The sequence below is a fragment of the Heterodontus francisci genome, unplaced genomic scaffold (assembly GCF_036365525.1).
Source record: "Heterodontus francisci isolate sHetFra1 unplaced genomic scaffold, sHetFra1.hap1 HAP1_SCAFFOLD_102, whole genome shotgun sequence".
Classification (NCBI taxonomy): Eukaryota; Metazoa; Chordata; class Chondrichthyes; order Heterodontiformes; family Heterodontidae; genus Heterodontus; species Heterodontus francisci.
The window spans coordinates 1,402,188-1,411,091 of record NW_027140380.1 but is presented as its reverse complement, the minus strand read 5'-3'; the positions used below and the strand labels follow the sequence as shown (position 1 = coordinate 1,411,091).

The 8,904-nt window shown below is 43.0% G+C and overlaps 1 non-coding gene across 1 annotated transcript; it reads right to left on the bottom strand.

The window, feature by feature from the left end:
* Positions 1 to 5,280: 5,280 nt before the first annotated feature.
* Positions 5,281 to 5,353, bottom strand: trnaf-gaa (transfer RNA phenylalanine (anticodon GAA)). Its single transcript has one exon. It is a non-coding gene; the product is annotated as a tRNA-Phe (tRNA).
* Between the last annotated feature and the right edge of the window lie 3,551 nt (positions 5,354 to 8,904).

Sequence of the window (8,904 nt, the reverse complement as noted above, 5' to 3'; positions counted from 1 at the left end):
GTTTTTCCCTTTTTTAAGGCTTCATGAGCAGAGAGTACAAGGAGTGCTGAAATGAAATTCAGCAAAACTATGAGAAAGTCTCACTTTGATTCGGGACTCTTATCTCTCTGCAGCATCTCGCTGTGAACGATTGAACTTCATCTCATTTCATTCCCAGCTCGGGATCAGTGCGGCTCAGTGGGACTTCTGGCTGTCTCCTGCTTCGCAATCCATCAGTGCTGAGAAAGCAATGGGGAATATTATTCAAGGCTCTGTAACCAGAGGACACCGATTTAAGGTGACTGGCAAAAGAACCAAAGGCAACATGAGGAAAAACTTATTTTGCACAGCGATTGGTTAAGATCTGATATGCACTGTTTGAGAGTGTGATGGAGGCTGATTCAAACATGACTTTCAAAATGGTAAAAGATAATTATCTGAAGTGAAAAAAGTGCATGTCTTCATGGAATACATGAGTCTGTGGCATGAGCTGAGTTGCTCGTGCAGAGAAGCAGCACAAGCACAATGAACTGAATGGCTTCCTTTTGTTCTGTAACTATTCTATGATCTATGATTCTTTTCAGAGTGAAATCAACACTCACATACAAGAAACTGACAGGCACAATGTGAACCCCACACTAACATACCAGCGAATGCTGGGGACAGAGTAAAACCAACTCAGTCCTAGACTAGAAACTGACAGGTGCACTGTAAACTTCGCATTACCAGACAAGAAATTGACAGTTACAGTGTGAAACCCACAGTCACTTAGCAGCAGTTGGCAGGTAACGTGTAAAAATCTTTCTTTCATATCCCAACTGCAAGGTAAAAAGGAAATTAGGGACAAACCCAGGCTCACACTTCAAAGACTGAGAGATACAAAGCAAAACACATACTCACCTACAAGTGCAGAGAAGAAGACACACTCAGAGGAGGTGCAGATTAAAGACACATGCATGTAACAGAAACTGATAGGGATAGAATCAAACCCTTTCTCACTTCTCAGAAACTGATAGATATAGACAAAAGCTGATGCTCACATACAAGTTGTTGAAAGATATGTGGTGAAACTCACAGAGCAATAGCAGAAACAAACAGGTACTGAATAATACCCACAGTCACAGACCAAAAACTGAAATATACTGCGTTAAACACCACTTTCTCACACCAGAAACTCATGGCTACAAAGTGAAGCTGACTCTATCCTCCCAGGCATTGACAGGTACAAAAGAAAACACTCACGACGATACCAGGACATGAAATGTACGTAATAAAACCTTTCAGCTGAAAGAATAGCATTAATGACAGGTGTGGTACCCAGAATGCTCAGCGGCCTAGAATCCGCCCAATCTGTTACAGGAGCGGGGCGCGCAGGCGCAGTAGAGACAGCTCTGTTAGGAGCTGGAGCTGCGGGTTCGGAGTTGGAGCGGGATATTCACAAAGTGCGAGAAGACCGCGCCCTTTGCGGGCTCACACAGCTGGAGCAGGGCCTCCGGGCCACAATAACATGGAACAATCCCATCTGTATCCCTGCGGATGGCGACGGTGAAGCCTTTCCCGGTGAGGCTTCCCGAAACCGCGTCCATAAATGGATAAGAATTGGGGTCTGGGCAGGGAGCGTCTGGAGATGGATAAGAATTGGAGACTGGGCAGGGAGCGTCTCTAAATGAATAAAATTTGGGTACTGGTCAGGGAGCGTCTGTAAATGGATAAGAATTGGGGACTGGGCAGGGAGCGTCTCTTAATGAATAAAATTAGGGTACTGGTCAGGGAGCGTCTATAAATGGATAAGAATTGGGGTCTGGGCAGGGAGCGTCTGGAGATGGAGAAGAATTCGAGACTGGGCAGGGAGCGTCTCTAAATGAATAAAATTTGGGTACTGGTCAGGGAGCGTCTGTAAATGGATAAGAATTGGGAACTGGGCAGGGAGGGTCTCCAAATGAATAACATTTGGATACTGGTCAGGGAGCGTCTGTAAATGGATAAGAATTGGGGACTGGGCAGGGAGCGTCTCTAAATGAATAAAATTTGGGTACTGGTCAGGGAGTGTCTCTAAATGAATAAGATTTGGGTACTGGTAAGGGAGCGTCTGTAGATGGATAAGAATTAGGGACTGGGCAGGGAGCGTCTGTAAATGGATTAAGATTTGGGTACTGGTCAGGAAGCATCTGTAAATCGATAAGAATTGGGTACTGGTCAGGAAGCGTCTGTAAATCGATAAGAATTGGAGACTGGGCAGGGAGCGTTTCTAAATGAATAAGATTTGGGCACTGGGCAGGGAGCGTCTATAAATGCTTAAGAATTGGGGACTGGTTAGGGAGCGTTTTTTTATTCGTTCGTGGGATGTGGGCGTCGCTGGCTCGATCTCAGCTCGAGTAATGTGTCCAGTTCTGGGCACCAGGCTTTAGAAAGGACATCAAAGCTTCTGAGACAGTTCAGAGGAGATTTACCAGAATGATCCCAGAGATGAGGGGTGTCAGTTCTCTGGACAGGCTGGTGAAGCTGGGATTGTTCTCTTCAGAGTAGAGACGGTTAAGGCAAGATTTAATAGAGGTGTTCAGAATCATGAAGGATTTTCATACGGTAGAGAGGGAGAAACTGTTTCCAATGTCCTGGGGGTCAGTAACCAGAGGACACAGATTTAAAATAATTGGCCAAAAATGTCAAGGGGAGGTGAGGAGAGATCTTTTAACCCAGTAACTGATTCGGATTTGGAATGAATTGTCTGACAGGGTGGTGGAAACAGATTCAATTATAACTTTCATAAAGGAATTGGACAAATATTTCAAAGTGAAATTCTCCAGGATTATGGGGAAATAGGCAGGGGGTTGGACTAATTGCATCTTTTTGTTAGAGAGTCAGCAGAGGCACAATGGGGCCGAATGGCCTCCTTCTGTGCTGTGTGATTCTATGAACATAAGAACTAGAAGCAGGAGTCGGCAATTCAGCCCCTCGAGTCTGCTCTGCCATTCAATACAATCATGGCTGATCTCATCACGGCAGTTCTTGTTTCTTGCCAGTAGATGTCACTTCACTCCAATACAGTGAAGTTTACAAATCTGAGAGAGACAAAACAGGAAAGAATTGTTCACATTCTGGTGAATGTGTGGGATTTAGAAATACTAGGAGTGGAGACGAGTTATTACTTGTCTGCTCGATCCCCATAGCCCTGTAAAATTATTTCCTTCAAGTGCCCATTCAAATTCCTTTTGTAATCCTCGATTATCTCCATTTCCACCGCCCTCGTGGGCAGCGAGTTACAGATCATCACCAATCAATGTAAAAAAGTTATTCCGCACATTCCCCCTGTACCTCCTGTCCAAAACCTTCAGTATGTGTCCCCTAGTCTTTGTACCAATAGTTAACGGGAACAATGTTTCCTTGCCAACTTATTTAAAACTGTCATAGCCTAAAACACATCTATCAATTCTTCCCTCACTCTCGTTTGATACAGGCAGAACAACCCTAGCTTTTCCAACCTAACCTTGTAACTAAAATCCTCCATCCCTGGATCCATTCTGGTAAATTTCCTCTGCATCCTCTCAAGGACCCTCACATTCTTTCTTAAGTGTGGTAAGCAATACTGGAAGCAACACTCCAATTGGGGCCGAATCAGAGCTTTATAATGGTTCAGCATAACTTCCCGGCTTTGTACTCAATGCCTCTATTTATAAAGCCCAAGATCCCATATACTTTGCTAACCACTCTCGCAATATGTCTTGCCACCTTCAAAGATTGATGCACATGAACCCCAAGTCCCTCTATTCCAGCACACTCTTTAGAACTGTGCCATTAAGTATATATTGCCTCTCCCTATTCCTTCTGCCAAAATACATCACCTCACACTTATCACTATTAAATTCCATCTGCCACCTGTCTGCCCATTCTGCTGGCCTATCATTGTCCTGTTGCAGGCAGTTCATATCATCCTCACTGTTTGCCACTCCTCCAAGTTTGTTGTCATCGGGATATTTTGAGATTCTACTCTGTATTCCAAGATCAAAGTCATTTATCTTGAGCAAAAAAAGCAGTGGTTCCAGCACTGACACTTGGGGAACACCACTGTCGACTATCCTCCAGTCTGACAAAGAACCATTTCATAAGACTCGCTGTTTTCTGTCCTTAAACCAATTTTCTATCCAATTGGACACTGACCCTCCTATTCCACGAACCTCAATTTTGTTAACCGCCCTTTTATGTGGTACCTTGTCAAACGCTTCCTTAAAATCCATATAAACAACATCCACTGCATTCCCTTCATCAACCTGCTCTGTTAGTTCATCAAAAAATGCAGTTAGATTAGTCAAGCATGAACTTTCATTTATAAATCCATGCTCACTCTCCTTAATTAACTCAAACCTCTCCAAGTGACTGTTGATTTTTTACCCTGATTATTCTTTCTAAAACCTTACCCACCACTGCTGTTAATCTAACTAGCCTGTAGTTACCCAGACTGTCCTTACACCCTTTCTTGAATAAGGGCGTCGCATTTGCCACTGTTTATCCTCTGGCACCTCCCCCATATCCAGGGAAGATTGGAAGATTATACTGAACCCTTCCGTTATCTGCATCCACATTTCCTTTCGCAACCTGGGATGCAAGCCATCCGGAACATGTGATTTATCTACCCTAAGCACAGCCAGCCTTTTTAGTACCTCCCTCTCTCAATTTGTACCCTATCCATTGCCTCTACTCTCTTCACTTCTACTGATATTTTGTCAAATTCCACTTCCTTAGTGATCACTGATACAAAGTACTCATTAAGCAGATTAACATTGCCCTGCACCTCTAAGCATATATTATCCTCTTTCTCCCTAATAGGCCCGACTCAACCTCTTACTACCCACTTATCATTTACATGCTGCTCGAAGATTTTTGGGTTTCCTTTCATGTTGACTGCCATTTTATTCTCATAGAAATAGAGAATAAGCTGAATATAGAAGATATAAGTATTTCCCATCCTTGATGAGGTGGAACTTTTTTATGTTGTGGGTAGTAATGACTTGGCCCACGAGTGTGGTGGAAGCAGAGACAATCAATGATTTGAAAAGGAAATTGGATGGATACTTGAAGGAAAGAAACTTGCAGGAGGAAAGGGATCGAGCTGGTGAGTGGAACTGACTAGATTGCTCCGGGGAGAGCCAGCATGGACGTGATAGGCCAAACGACCACCTTCTGTGCTGCAAATGACTCTGTGTTGTTTCTCAAATTCAATCCACTGGTGTATGGTAAATAATTTCAAAGTAAATTGTGCAACTGGAAAATCAGAGCCAAGGCAAGGGACGCATAAGGAAGCGGAAGTGCTGAAACCCGGGATTGAAACAGGGACCTTCAGATCTTCAGTCTAACGCTCTCCCAACTGAGCTATTTCAGCCCAACATTAATAGTGGCTTGGTGTCCTTATTTTGGAAGAAAATACATACATTCAAGTTTTCCAAAAAATTAAAGAACACAACATGTGAGTAATATTCCCCATTGCTTTCTCAGTACTGATGGATTGTGAAGCGGGGGACAGCCAGAAGTGCCAATGAGCCGCACAGACCCTGAGCTGAGAATGAAATGAGATCAAATTCAATCTTTCACAGCGAGATGCTGCAGAGAGGTAAGAGTCCTGAATCAAAGCGAGATTTGCTCATTTCAAACACTCCCTGTACTCAATGCTCAAGAAGCCTTAAAAAAGGGAAAAACAGAATGGCACTCAAACTCACAACCCTGCCATTAACAGTCTCATGTTCGACTGACAGAACTGTCACTTCTACTCGCTCTCTTATTGGATGGATGCAACTCCAACGCAGGGGTGGCATTCAAATCCTCCCATGGGTCCACATGTCAGACTGAGTTCCATGTTGTAGAATCAAGCAAAGGAAATCTGCTCACTTCCAAAACTATCAGCGAATTGAAGCTGATTACGATCAACATCATCAGAGGTCAGAACGACCTGGTGAAAGAAGACACTCTGAAGAAGGATCCACAATTATTCAAAGGCATCAACAAAGTGAAAAACAAGAAAATTGATGTGTCAATGCAAGCCAAACAACAGAAACACTGAAGAATTCCATTCCATTCCAGTCCAGAACCCAGTCCTGTTGTTTTTGGAGTCAGGTCACAATTACAGCAACAACTTTATATTCCCACTTGGCTATCTGTACATTTAGTTAATTGCAATTTTGTCGACAAGCTCTTTGAATCCAGTTGTCTGGTCCTCAAGCCAGCTCCGTATGGAAGTCAATTCCACCTTCTGCAAGGCTGAAACCAATAGATAACCTTAATCTAAAAATGCCAGCAGACCAGGGCTCATCCGGGACTTAAACCCGAGATCTCTCGCATGTTAATTAACCATACTCCCTAAGCGAGAATCATACCCCTAGACCAACGAGCCACTGGCAGGTCAGGCTTTATTAGCTGCTGTGGAATTTCACTGGAACCCCCCAGCCAATCATCCATTTTTTTTCAGATCAAAGCAACATCCTGCAAATGCTGAAATAAAAATAGAAAGTGCTGGAAATGTTCAGCAGCTCTGGCAGCATCTGTGCTGTGAGAAACACAGTTAACGTTTCAGGGCACTCACCTTTTGTTTCAGCCATCCTTTCAGACTGCGTCTGTCCATCCAATCTCACTTTCTATTCTATCCACATTCCAACCATTCACTACGTTACTACATTTTTCATGAATTCCTCATTTCTTTTATTAATGACAATTTTGTATTTCTGGCCTTTGCTTCAGACACCACCACAAGTGGAATCATGTCTCCATCTACCCAATCAAACCACTTCGCTGTATCCTCACATTGCAATGTTTCTTTCACCCTGACAGACTGTGGAGTTTCTGCTGCTTGATTGCAGTTCTTGCTTCCCGCCAGTAGATGTCACCTCACTGCAATACAGTGAAGTTTACAAATCTGAGAGAGACACAACAGGAAATAATTGTTCACATTATAGTGAATGTGTGGGATTTAGAAATACTAGGAGTGGAGACGTGTTATTATTGCACTCTGCTATTACATCTTTTATCATGGACTCCAGCATTTTCCCCACGACTGATGTCAGGCTAACCGGTATATAATTCGCTGTTTTCTTTCTGCCTCTTTTTTTAAATAGTGGAGTTACATTAACTCCCGTCCAATCCATTGGAACTGTTCCAGAGTCGATAGAATTTTGAAAAAAGACCAGAAATGCATCTGCAATTTCAAGGGCCACTTCCTTAATTACTCTGGGATGTAGATTATCAGGCCCTGGGGATTTATCGACCTTCAATCCCATCCATTTCCCAAACATTCCCTACTAATACTGATTTCATACAGTTCCTCCTTCTCACTAGACCCTATGTTCCCCAACATGTCTGGGAGATAATTTGTATCCTCCGTTGTGAAGACAGATCCAAAGTATGTATTTAATTGGTCTGCCATTTCTTTGTTCCCCATTATAAATTCCCCCGTTTCTGACTGTGAGGTGCCCACATTTGTCTTCACTAATCTTTTTCTCGACACATATCTATAGAAGCTTTTACACTCAGTTTTTATGTTCTTTGCTAGCTTACTCTCATACTCTATTTCCCCCTTCTTAATCAATCCTTTTGTCCTCCTCTGCTAAATTCCAAACTGCTCACAATCTTCAGGTTTGCTGCTTGTTCTGGCCATTTTATATTTCTCCTCCTTGGATCTAATACTTTCCTTAATTTCTTTTGTAAGCCACAGTTGAGCCACCCTTCCTGTTTTACTTTTGCACAGACAGGAATGAACAATTGTTGTAATTCATCCATGCGCTCTTTAAATGCTTGCCATTGCCTATCCACTGTCAACCCTTTAAGTAACGTTCCCCAATCTATCATAGCCAACTCCCGCCTCATACCTTCATAGTTTTCTTTGTTTAGATTCAGGACCCGAGTCTCGGAATCAACTCTCTCACTCTCCATCTTAATGAAGAATTTTATCATATTATGGGCGCACTTCCCCAAGGGACCCCACACAACAAGATTGTTAACTAATCCTTTCTCATTACACAATATCCAGTCCAGGATGGCCTGTTCTCTAGAGGTGTTTTACACCTCTATCAATTCTCCACTCAATCTCCTTTGATATAGGCAGAATAATCCTAGCTTTTCCAACCTAACCTTGTAACTAAAATCCCCCATCCCTGGATCCATTCTGGTAAATCGCCTCTGCGTCCTCTCAAGGACCCTCACATTCTTTCTAAAGTCTGCTGAGCAGAACTGGAAGCAACACTCCAATTGGGGCCTAACCAGAGTTTTATAATGGTTCAGCATAACTTCCCTGCTTTTGTACTCAATGCCTCAATTTCAAGCCCAAGATCCCATATGCTTTGCGAACCACTCTCGCAATATGTCTTGCCACCTTCAAAGATTGATGCACATGAACCCCAAGTCCCTCTATTCCAGTGCACTCTTTAGAACTGTGCCATTAAGTATATATTGCCTCTCCCTATTCCTTATGCCAAAATACATCACCTCACACTTGTCACTATTAAATTCCATCTGCCACCTGTCTGCCCATTCTGCTAGCCTATCACTGTCCTGTTGCAGGCAGTTCATATCATCCTCACTGTTTGCCGCTCCTCCAAGTTTGTTGTCATCGGGATATTTTGAGATTCTACTCTGTATTCCAAGATCCAAGTCAATTACCTTGAGCAAAAAAAGCAGTGGTTCTAGCACTGACCCTTGGGGAACACCACTATCGACTATCCTCCAGTCTGACAAAGAACCATTTAACAAGACTCGCTGTTTTCTGTCCTTAAACCAATTTTCTATCCAATTGGACACTGACCCTCCTATCCCACGAACCTCAATTTTGTTAACCGCCCTTTTATGTGGTACCTTGTCAAACGCTTCCTTAAAATCCATATAAACAACATCCACTGCATTCCCTTCATCAACCTGCTCTGTTAGTTCATCAAAAAATGCAGTTAGATT